The sequence below is a fragment of the Euprymna scolopes genome, chromosome 21 (genome assembly GCF_053919585.1).
Source record: "Euprymna scolopes isolate OS-2025 chromosome 21, ASM5391958v1, whole genome shotgun sequence".
NCBI classification, from domain to species: Eukaryota; Metazoa; Mollusca; class Cephalopoda; order Sepiida; family Sepiolidae; genus Euprymna; species Euprymna scolopes.
Window position 1 is genome coordinate 94,478,794 of NC_136502.1, and position 13,176 is coordinate 94,491,969.

The 13,176-nt window shown below is 33.1% G+C and overlaps 1 protein-coding gene and 1 pseudogene across 4 annotated transcripts in view; both read right to left on the reverse strand.

Moving 5' to 3' along the window:
- Positions 1-13,176, reverse strand: part of LOC145242593 (uncharacterized) — a 237,560-nt gene that overhangs the window by 204,411 nt on the left and 19,973 nt on the right. The window lies entirely within an intron of this gene.
- On the reverse strand, positions 1,565-1,682 carry LOC145243324 (5S ribosomal RNA; annotated as a pseudogene).

Here is a 13,176-nt window from a genome sequence, read left to right on the forward strand (position 1 = left end):
CCAGAAAGTAAAAACGACACATGACTTATCATACATAAATGAAAAGATCCTAAAGGCGGTTAAAAAAAAAACAGGAAAAAGAACATAGCCATGGCATAGATTGACTACAAGAAAGCCTCCTGAAGCGTGGATAACTGAATGTTTAAGAATGTACAAGGTATCAAATGAGATTATTAATATTATTAAGAAAGCAATGGAAACATGGCGACTAGAACTGACAGTTGGAGGACAACATCTGACTGAGATAAGAATACAAAAAGGCGTCTTCCAAGGAGACTCGCCATCACCACTACTACAGGTTATCCATATACATAAGGTGTTTTATTCTTTGTTCTGTGTCTGTAAACTTATATCCGGCATCACATTTCCTAAGAAAAGGAAGGAGGAGAAAAAAATCATTATTGATTGGCATCATGGCTATGATAAACACTAGTGGTGATAGCGGGGAGACTGCAACTGAAGTAAAACGAAAAGAGGAACATCACATGGAACCAAGAAAACTGAAACCTCAAAATTGTGAGTTAACTGCGCTCGCTTCCACCCCCACCCCCTAAATGGTTGTGTCGATATAGATTTGCGCCACACTAAATAATCATGAAGGGTCAAGAAGGATGGAAAGACCTAAGAGAAAAAGCACTAACCAGACATCCACTGTAAAGAATGTACTGTTGATTTGATAAAATTATCTGTAAATAATGGTTTCACTTAAAGTTTAAAATGCAAAAGTCAAGTATTATGGTTTAATTATGCTCTAAACATGAAGATTAATTTCGAACGTGCCCATGTCTTATCAAAGAAGCAACTATAATTTTATTAAATTATTTTTACATAATCACTTGAATTGAAGTAAAACGTACAAAAGTCAAGTATCATGGTCCAATTGTGCTCTAAACAGAAACATTCATTTCGAATTCGCCCCTGTCTTATAAAAGAATCTACAGTAGATTTTATAGGCTAGGCCAGTCTGCTTACGTGGTGATAAAACTTCTCAAATGGACTTGTGATGTTAGGTTGTATAAAAGTGTTGACTTTGATCAAAATCGGGCTTTCTTTCTTCAATCGGATTTTTTGATTATCGATTTTCGATAATTATCAGATGTATTTCGATACAAAACCTATGTAAGAACACTTCCAGACACATCAAATACCTTCATGTGAAATTAAAAGAAAAAAAAAATAGGCCCAGCCGTTTCCGCGTCCATAGGGAACGAGTGCACGCACACACACACACACACACACACACACACACACACACAAAGTTCCTTTTATATAATAGTAGAGAAAATTTTCTTCTTTTTCTGCTTTTTTATTTAAATAAAAGACTATGGAAGGTAAAGGTCAGAGAGTGAATTTTACCAAAACCAAAGTGATGATCTGTAGTTATCAATGCCTCCGTTCAGTCTCGAAAGACAAAGGATACCCCCTGTAGAGGCTGCTGCGCATGTAATTGTGAGGCAAGAGTTGCACAATCCCAAACCACACCTCTCCTGAATCGGCCCTGCTTGAGTCCAGTGGCAAGGAGAAGTCCAGGACGACTGGAAACAATTCCGAGATAACTGGAGAGTACATACAGCACCCGGAAGTCCCAAATGGTCACCCATTTAGTACTGACCAGGTTCAACGTTGCTTAACTTCGGTGATCCAACGGGAACTGGTATGTCAAACGTGATTATGCCATATATACCCTATATTGTGGTTATTGTGTTGAACAATTTCGCCAAAGTTCTCCTAATCAGTGTGTGGAAAGCGATTCGGGTGCAATACGTCACAATTTTATGAATTTTCAGCAACCGTGCATATTAACTTCGCCAAGCCATTTCCTGTTTGGAAAGTCACTGGAAGTAAACGTTGTTTATTAATTTGGCGAACCGCCAAAATATTTCCTTTAATCAATCTCAAAACTACACAAATATGTAAATAAACATATTAAAAAAAAAAAAAAAGTAAATGAACATATTTATTTGAAAAAATATTAGTTTACGAATATTCTTACTTATTATATCTTTAAAAAATATTTTATTTTGCCCTATATTTTCGGAATTGTACAAAAAATCAAGTTACCGTTTTCCATCATAAAATTGTGCAAAAATAAGCAAGAAAACGGGAATGTGATTGGGCGGGGTCGTTAAATTAACTAACATCGCTTATTTCCTATGACGTTCAAGACAGGAAACGACTCAGGGGTTAATGTCCGTGAAGCCGAATTTTCAAATAAAATCGATGTATAACACACAGCATTGGCATGCTTATTGCTTGGAACCCAATGGATTACGAGTATGTCGAGTATATGTATGTATGATTTGGGTTGACTGTACGAAGACTCTAGTTGTGAACTAAGAGTCGTGCCCGGTAAATCAGAAGAACCGGTGACTCGAAGATCGCAGCAACAGTGTCAAATAAAAAATTTGCTTTGATATAAAAATGCCCGCTTACTAAACCAAACTTCCGGTTTTAGTTAAAAAAGTAAATAGTTTTACAAAAAAGTGTGTAAAAGTTTTGTGTGTGTGTGTGTGTGTGTGTGTGTGTGTGTTTTAATATTTTACATGAAATTTGCGAATATTATGTTTGTTAGAGCTTTTTTAATGTGTGTGTATATATATATATATATATATATATATGTGTGTGTGTGTGTGTGTGTGTGTGTGTGTGTGTGTGTGTTTTCTTATAATATATATCAACCCTTACTTAGGAAGCTCAGTGTAATTACAGAGCAATATAGTGAATAAATGACAAAAAAACATATTCCAAATTCGTGATCTTGACCATCTTATAATTTATCCTTTAATTCGGTTGATATCTACAATTCTTGACAGTATCTGTTTGGTAGCGCAAAATCAACCACTTAATTATTATATCAATCAGTGAATCTATTATTCAGGGCAAAATAGATTCACTGATTGATATAATAACTAAGTGATTGATTTTGCGCTACCAAACAGATACTTTCAAGAATTGTAAATGTCAACTGAATTAAATGAATAAATTATAAGATTGTCAACATCATGAATTTTGGAATATAGTTTATATATTCATTGGAGTAAAACGTACATGGAGCTAAATAATGTATTATTAATAGAATACTTATTAATAGGATATGTATTATTATCAGATAAGTATTTAAGAACTTAATTCCTAAATTGATATTATTTGAATTAAAGCCATACATAACCTCAGAAAATTATGGCTGAATGGCAAACGTAGGTTAAACCTTTGGTAATAAAATCAGTATCACGATTAAGATATGTATTACAAACTTATAATTGGAATAGGTTAGTCTAGATTTAATTGGTTTTGTTTAATTAATAAATAAATCATAAATGTATATTAGGAATTTGCTAAACTTAGAACTCTGCATAAACATTAAAATATCGGACTATTGAGTTACCTCCCTTTCAACGTTATGGATACATATTAGGATTTTGGTAACCTATAATTCAACAAAACCTTTAAAATTTTGAACGTACAGAGTTACCTCCAATTCAACGTCTAGAATATCCGGTAACCGTAAATCTTAATAGGTAGGAACGAAAGAAAATAAAAAATTAAAAAGTAATTTAGATCCTTAATTTTAAATGAAGAATGAGACTGCACTGAATATAGAGTAATGTTAAACTTTTTTTTTCCTTATGGAATAAGTTTTAAACAAAACCCACTTTTTGAAAGTACACAAAAAGGTTAGCCGATATTTTTGTAAATAAACAAAGCAGATTCCAGATACGAAACTAACATAGAATCGAAACAATATAGCTGAAGAGTTACACATCCAAACACCCGTGCAACGCCGGGCTGAAATGCAAGTATATCTATAAAAGTGAACGTGTCTGTCTGTTTGTGTTATGCAATAACTCTGTCAATTTTAAGTCTACAGACTCGAAATTTGATATACAAGGTATTGAGATTTGGAAAGATCTTTGTAATCCGTTTTCGGCCAGAAATTTGGCTGTTAAGAGGTCAAAGTTCAACGATTTGATCTTTGAGAACTCTACCAAACTCCTCCGCTAATTTTGTGTCTAAACACTTGAAATTTTAGATGTAGGTTACTTGGACCAAACATTTTAATTTGATTTGAGCTCAAAACAATAAATGTTAAGGGGTCCAAATTGGGGTCAAAGTTTTTATAAAATTGACCTCTGCGGTCTCTACCAAATTACTCAGACAATTTCTAGTCTAAACATTTGAAATTTTACATAAAGGGTACTCAGAAATAGGGCAAGCTTTTTAATCGGTTTGGGTCGAAAATTTGAGCTATCAATATATAAATGTATGTATGTATGTTTGCATGTCTGCCTAAAACTTTTGATAGAGGCGACGGATTTTCATAAGATCAGTATCGTTTGAAGCTCAAAATACCGAAAAATTGGCTAAAAACATTAATTTCATCACCCTATAAACTGGGCCCTTTTCTACAGGAAGGGGTCACTTTTTTCGTCGATATTTTCGAAAGTCATCACCTCTTTTCAATTGTCTAGCCTTAATTAAAACCTATGTTACTCCCAGTGGTCGTAACAGCGAAGACATCACGTTTTACGGGGGAGGGGTCAAACTTGCCTTCCTACTACCACTTTTTTTTTTTTTGCTCAACATACATTTCCAAACACCGGGCTGAAATGCTAGTATATCTATAAAAGTGAAAGTGTGTGTGTGTGTGTGTGTGTGTGTGTGTGTGTGTGTGTGTGTGTGTCTGTCTGTCTGTCGGTCTGTCTGTCTGACCGTCTGTCTGTCTGTTTGTGTACATTTCCTTACGCAATAACTCTGTCAATTTTCAGACTTGAAATTTGATATACAAGGTATTGAGATTTGGGAAAATTTTTTAATCGGTTTTAAGCCAGAAATTTGGCTTTCAATGGATCAAAGTTCAGCGATTTGACCTTTGAGAACTCTACCAAACTCCTCCGCTAATTTTGTGTCTAAACACTTGAAATATTAGATGTAGGTTACTTAGACATGGATCAAACATTTTAATTTGATTTGAGCTCAAAACAATAAATGGTAAGGGGTCCAAACTGGGGTCAAAATTTTTAAAAAATTGGCCTCTGCGGTCTCTACCAAATTACTCAGACAATTTCTGGTCTAAACATTTGAAATTTTACATAAATGGTACTCAGAAATAGGGAAAGCTCTTTAATCGGTTTGGATCGAAAATTTGAGCTACCAATATATAAATGTGTGTATGTATGTTTGCATATCTACCTAAAACTTTCGACAGAGGCGCCGGATTTTCACAAAATCAGTATCGTTTAAAAGCTCGGCACTTCAGACGACAAATACTTAAAAATTGGCTAAAGACATTAATTTCTTCACCCTAAACTGGACACTTTTCTACAGGGAGGGGTCGCTTTTTTCGCCTATATATTCGAAAGTCATCCTCTCTTTTCGATTGTCTAGCCTTAATTTAAACCTACGTCACTTCCGGTGTGGCGGTGGTCGTAACAGCAAAGATTTCACGTTTTTCCCATTCTTTTCCTCCTTCGCAGTACGGGTTCGAGCCTGCCTTCCTACTACAACTTCTTTTCTTTTTTTTTTGCTCAACACGCACATCCAAACACCCAGGCAACACCGGGCACCCACGCTAGTATATATTTATATATATATATATATATATAACTAGATCATTTAATCACATAAATTAATATACGAAAGTATAATTCTATGCGCAAACTTTAAGTATTTACTTCAACAGTGCTCAATACATAGGTAGAGCTAGGTAGTAAGTTATAAAAATATATATGGCAATTAAGCTACACAGAATATTCCGTGTTTCATCCATGCTAGGATTCGTCAGGCTTATACTATTAAGCCTGACGAATCCTAGCGTGCATGAAACGTGGAATATTCTGTGTAGCTTGATTGTCATATGTATTTTTATAACTTACTATATATATATATATATATATATATATATATATATATACACACACACACACACTCACACACATAAGCAGGCCGCCCGGCATTGCTCAGTCATAAAATACGCTTAAATATAATATTTTGATTAATGCAGATTTCGTATTTATTATTATACTAACGAGGGGTACCTGGCATTGCCCAGGTGTTTGGGGAGGTTAAAAAAAAAGTAAGTATGAGGATCGAACCCGAACCGTTGAGGCAAAGTTGTAAAAAAAAAAACGTGCGACGTTAACAATTGCCTCACCGCGAGATGCTTACGGAAACACGTTTGAATTTATTTAATTAGTTGGATTTAGCAGGTGCTCGTTTTAATGAGTTAATGCGATCAGTTTGACTGCGGGATTTCATTTACTGCTGAACGCTTTTTTCCTCGCCCCCAAGATGTTATAGGAAAAAGACTAACCCACATGCGGCGAGCGACAAATATTGAATATTTATCTTCCCGAAATCGAGCAAATTAAATAGACAGGCGAGCTTCGTTGTTAACTGTGAGATATTACGATTTGTATGTGATATAAAAAGTTTTAAAAAGTTGTTAAGCGAGCGACCGCTTCTCTGAAAGAAGCCTTTTGTAGACACACAGAAAAAGCGAACACACATACATACATTTTCGCTTTTATATTTATAGATTATATTGGACCCAATATATAGTAATGATTAAAAAAATTAAAAAGTTAAAAAAAAAAAAATGACTCGTGGTCCTCCACCACTGAGAATTAAAACCAAAATAAAAGCTTATGATTTACTTTTTCCTTCGCGTGAACTATGAAGACATATTTGTTGCAAGGCTTAAAATTAAAACATGAAACAATAGCTATTACGTTACACATGCATATTCGTAATGCCGTCGTTTGACCTTCACCTGGCAAATTCCATTTTTTAATTTTCACACTTTTCCACCGATTTTCCCCAGCTAAAATCCAAATATAAAGTTTTGTACGGGTTGGAATGCACTATATATTAAGTTTCATATCTGTAGACCAAGAACTGACAAAGAAGTTTGGTGGCCAACATTTTTTAAACAAATATATATACGCATACATAAATATTTATATAGAAAAAGGTTTGTGTTTACTATATAACCTTTTTATGCAAATATTACGCAAGTATAAATCATGTAGAATATCTGCATGAATATAATTACACATAATAGTTAACTAAAGATGATTATCCCATAAGAAAAACCAAAAAAACTAATAGGGAATTAATTAAAATGAATGTTTAAAAGAATATGCAAATTAGCTAGATCTTTTGTAGATGAATGAAATTCCATGACTCATATACTCATATATAACAAAGTTGTATTTTCTTTTTGAATAAATAAAAAAAATGGTTTTTAATATGAATATCAATACACAAAAAAAAAATCATAGGAGCATAGATACAACTTTTTTTTTGGCAATTTTGTAAGTTCCAAATCTCAGCGACTATTGATCAGAATTTAACAAATGAAGGCTCGTTGGAAAGGTAATAACCTGAATTATGTAGTGGGCTATGTGACATTTGCCCTTATAGTTGCACATTAAGGGGATCATTCACTATCCACAGCCTATTTTTGGCACTTTTCTACAGCCATAAAATGTTTCAATCATAGTCATTTGTTTTTCTAGTTTTGCATATGAATTACAAAATATCTGATACTTGGTGGAGGGGAGACTAAAACTTGCTGCTAGGGTTTCAAATGATCTGAAATAACTGCAAGGGGAGACTTGATTCCAAATATTTCTCATATGTTATATCTCCTCTCTTTGGTTTTCATACATAAAGTAAATTTCACAATGTATAAGGATTATTTGATACTGGAGATATTCATAATCGTACCCTATTTCCAAACGACCATTTGAAACCAAGTTTTAGTCTCCTATCCGTCAAGGCCAGAGGTTTGGGGGATATATATATATATATATATATATATAAGTGACCTTGTCCTGCTACCAAACTACTCGGTCACTTTTTGGTCTACAGATTTGAAACTTTATATATAGAGGATTCGAATCTGCTAAGGTGTCAAAATTGAAAAAAAAATAGATGTTGGCAGGCGTAAGTCGATTAAACATATATCTTCTACGCATGCGCAAATATACATTTATATGTTTAACTATGTTCATTTTTAAAGCTTTTATATGCCCGTGGACTTAGCTCAGATGTTAACAAATAACGCTGGATAACTAAATGGTTTAATTTCGATTCTAACTAATGGCATTAAGTCATACTTTTTTTTTAACTTTTGAAATCATTACTATATATTGGGTACAATATAATAATCAATACGGGATTGGCTCTATAACAATAAATACAAAATCTGTATAAATTAAAATATCATACTTAAGCGTATTTTACGCCGAGGCGTCTGGCTTGTCTCTTCTCTTCTTTATTATTATATATATATAAATAAAATGAACTCATTTTTCCCGTCTGATTTTGACCTTAATAGGATTAAAAATCAAGATATTTCATGCAAATATAATATGCACAAACGGCAGAACAATATCTGAGGTGTGTTATAGGCTTATTATTTCTCAAATTCCTCGATAATCTTAGATTTCTATACTTTTTCTGCTGAGAAGTCACGGCCAAAATCGGTTAAGATCAATGGAAGTGGTAAAATATTTTCTCTCTTATAAATTCCTCCTCCCCCTGCCACCACTTAACACCGTTTGGGGATCGTTCACAAGGAACAGTTGAGAAGAGAACACCGGTTTGGCTTCGTAGTTCTTTCATGTGAAGTTATTTAAAATCGCTAAACTAAGCTGCAGTGCTCTGTGGCGTAGTGGTTAGCGTGCTGGACAATTCACATTATATTTTCACGTTCGCGCCGACCTACCGTTGTCGTTTTTTATTTTTATTTTTTTTCCTAAACAACTGGAATGGACTTTTCTTGGTGGCCGAACTGTTAACGTTGCAGATGTTTTTTTGGGGGGTTTTTTTCACACTTTATTTTCCTACTTTTACTCATGACTCCGGGTTTGATCCTTCCTACTTACCTACCATAACATTTTTTAAAACTCACCCCCCCGTCCCGGAAACAAACACTCGGGCAACGCCGGGTACTCCCGCTAGTTATTAATAAATGATTGTTTTAGCGTTGTAGGTATTTTATTTTATTTTTATTTATTTATTTTTATTTATTTATTTTTTATTATTATTATTATTATTATTATTATTATTATTATTATTATTATTATTATTATTATACTACTACTAATAATAATAATAAATAAATAAATAAATAAATTTTAAAAAGAATTTAAAAATATCATATTTAAGAGTATTTTATGACTAGCCGACGGTGAGTGACGTGTTAAAAAAAATTTTTTGTTATTTACAAAATAATAAAAACAAACATAATATCAAAAAAAATCATTTTTTTCTAAAAAAAAAAAAAGTAACGAAATCAATAAATATTTCATAAACTAATATATTTCTTTTTATAATACTGAAAACAAACTCATAACAATTAAATAATAACATTTTATGCAAAAGAAAAATGATCAAGTATTATTTATTTTTGTAAAAGAAATTTTCTTAAAATAAAAATGTTTGCAAAACTTTTATATATTTTCTTTTACGCCAATTTGATTACTTATTTTTAAAATAAAACAGGAAGTCCGATTTAATAAGCGGAACATTTTTATATCAATGCAATTTGTTTATTTTTTTATTTATTTATTTATTTTTTTTTTTGACACCGTTTGCTGCGGACTTCACGTCGCCTGTTCTTCTGATTCACTATTGTGTCCCTATGGGCGTGCGCACCTTCTTCATGGGCTTTTCATTGTGTTCATTCTTTAGTTGACATTCTTGCAGAGTGCCTAACTCATAAACATGGCAGCCACGAATAATCAGCCACGATTGGCTTCACATTGGACAGCTTACGTGTCAAGTGAAAAAGACTCATCAAGCAAAAATGCTTTTCGTCTCACCAGTCGTACATAATAAACACTTAGAATGAATAACTGAACATTCTGCTATTTTTTATACGAATTGCTCCAGACAAGGCATGAAACCACTTTAATTTTTTTTTTTTTTTTTATTATTATTTTATTTTTCTAAATTCTATTCACTCCAAGCAAGACAGACTGCCATTAAGACGAATTAGGGGCTATTGTGAACGAGAGAACAGACTTATAAAGGAACCCTAGTTGGTGAGTTGTTCTAGAAGATACTTGTTCACACAACATTTAAAATTCCGCATGTTGGTGTTGTTGGGGAAACAGGGAGTAGCAAAGGGATTTCAAAGGTAAGCAAATCACTATCAACAATTTCCCCACTCTCTACCTGTGCCTAAATCTAAACACAGATTCCACAAACACAGCTTAATTCCTAGAACCGCCTGCTTGTGGAACACTGTTCCATTGGCCTGACTACAGTATGGTAATCTTCAAGTCTAATGTAAATAAGTTCTTGTTGAACAGTCCCCATCAATGATCAAATTATACCCAACTTACACTATTAACGATTACTACACTACCATCTTACATTCCTTAAACAATACGAGTGGCTTTCAGGCCTTGATAAGTGATAACTCCCTTGAAAAAAAAACTATTACAGTAGAAAGTTTGGGGTTTTCTACAGTGAAGGGTGGGATTTTGCTGATTGTTGGGTTAATCAAGGGTGTTTATGTTGGGAGGACACAAGTGCCACAGGTTCATCAGAGCACACAGTAGTTGTAAAGGAAACAGAAGGATGCAACATTGAGATGATGTGACAGAGGCTGCAACTTGGTTAACAGTGTGTGACCTATTATTAGGTAAGAGTCTCCTTTTCGGACCTTGTCTCAGACGGGGAAGAGTAATGGTTTGTGCACTAGCGCAAATATGACAACAATACTTCATGCAAGGGGGGGGGCATTGGTAGGTTTTTAGAAGTGTTAAGAGTACGTTTTACAATCCACAGTAATTCAAAATAGGTGGTAAAATAAATCAAATATACAACAAATAAATGCTACCATAGCCAATAAAAGTTACTTTCCAATCTATCTGCATCATTTTTTGTTGTATTTTAAGTAGTTTTAAATGCTTTTTATTTCGTCTTAAATATTAACTTTCTTTACGACTTTTAAATTTCCAACCAAGATGGCTGCCGTCTTGTCCATTTGTTAACCCGGTTGGCCTCGTTTTCGAGTTTCGCAACGCATTTTTTTTTTTTTTTTTTTTTTTTTTTTTTTGATGGACGGTATCATTTTTATTTCATGTTTATGTGGGAGGAAGGGGGTAGGATTCGAACTTTATTTGTGGGTGGGGGTGGGGATAGTGGCGATTGCAAAAAAAAAAGACAGATTTGAATCCTCTCCCCCCCCCTATAAAAAGCGAAAAATAAAAATGCCCACCCCATCTAAAAAAAAAACTTTCCTTGCACAGTCAGAACTCTCCAATGGCGAATCCCCACCCCACAAAAAAATGTTAAACTCGAAAACAAGGCTGACCAGACCAAAAAAACTGAACAAGACGGTAATTATCGAGAAAAAATAATCGAATGAAAAGAAAGTGAGGCATCATTTTAACCCAAAATCGCTTTGTTTATTTATTTAAGTTTGTGATTGTCTTCGGCTACCATTTTATTCAAGAAGTGACTGTTGATGAAATGTTGATTAGGTACAAGGATGTTTCGCACTTCCTTTCTGGATAATGCTTTGAAGATGGTGGTAATAAAGATAGAAATATGAAGAAAATCAAGCGACTTTCATATCCATCCATCAGAAACTGCTTTTCTTTTCAATTTCTACCTTTTTTTAACAACGATGTATTTTTAATGAAATATGTTTAAAAGAGTTACTATAGCAGAATGAAAGAAATGTGTAGGTGTCAGCTATTAAAAACCGTGAGAAAATAATCCAGTGTCCACAAGTAACGTGTTTGATCATCCCGCCCATTCGACTGGCTCATCTTTTTTTGTTCAACTGATTTTTACAATGAAAAAGAAAACACTTTAGATCATTTAATATCGAAAATAAGTTTTTTTTTTTTTTAATTTGAACACATTTGAAGCATTAAATAATTTGAACACATTTGAAGCATTAAATACTTTGAACACATTTGAAGCATTAAATAATTTGAACACATTTGAAGCATTAAATACTTTGAACACATTTGAAGCATTAAATAATTTTAACACATTTGAAGCATTAAATAATTTGAACACATTTGAAGCATTAAATACTTTGAACACATTTGAAGCATTAAATAATTTTAACACATTTGAAGCATTAAATAATTTGAACACATTTGGAGCATTAAATAATTTGAACACATTTGGAGCATTAAATAATTTGAACACATTTGAAGCATTAAATAATTTGAACACATTTGGAGCATTAAATAATTTGAACACATTTGAAGCATTAAATAATTTGAACACATTTGAACCATTAAATACTTTGAACACATTTGAAGCATTAAATAATTTTAACACATTTGAAGCATTAAATAATTTGAACACACCTGCACCATTAAATAATTTGAACACATTTGAAACATTAAATAATTCGAAGCATTGACAATTAATGATCAGCAAATTCGATTTAATGATTGGTGGTAATCGCTTATTCAATGATATTAACCACACAAACATAAGTGATAAAATGGACTTGAGAAAAAGAGGGATGAATGGAGACCAGGCAGAGATAGGTTGGATTGGAAGTCAATTTGTTAAAGCCACCCAACACATGCCATCATGTAACATTATTATTATTATTATTATTATTATTATTATTATTATTATTATTATTATTATTATTATTATTTTATTATTATTTACTCACTAGGAGTAGTTACACAGGCCATCACCCAAGATTTCTCTTTAAGAACAACTTGTGGTGTACTCCTTAGTCTGAGTGAAAACAAGTCTCCATAGATTTACACTCTCCACCTCTTTTGAAAACTTTTGTAAATGAATGTGCGTTATCGCAACAGCTGCTTACCATTGTTTTCTTGTTAGCAGTAACCATTGGTCTTCACTGGGATTTGTGTGGCAATAAGCCTCTCTAAAGTCCAACTCCTCTTTGCAGTCATCCACCGGAAGTCTGGCTAGTGTTTTCTCTCCTCTTCATCCTTTTTAATACTCCTCACTATTTCAGTGTGGTGCCAGTTTCTGGTGACATACGATGATGATGATAATGATGATGATGATGATGATGACGACGATGACAACGACGACGACACAGCATAATGCATAATACATTACAAATATACTCTAATCTTAAATACACATACACACATACATATTTTTTCTTTTTTCCTATCCAAATTCTTATTTCATTTCGTTTATTAA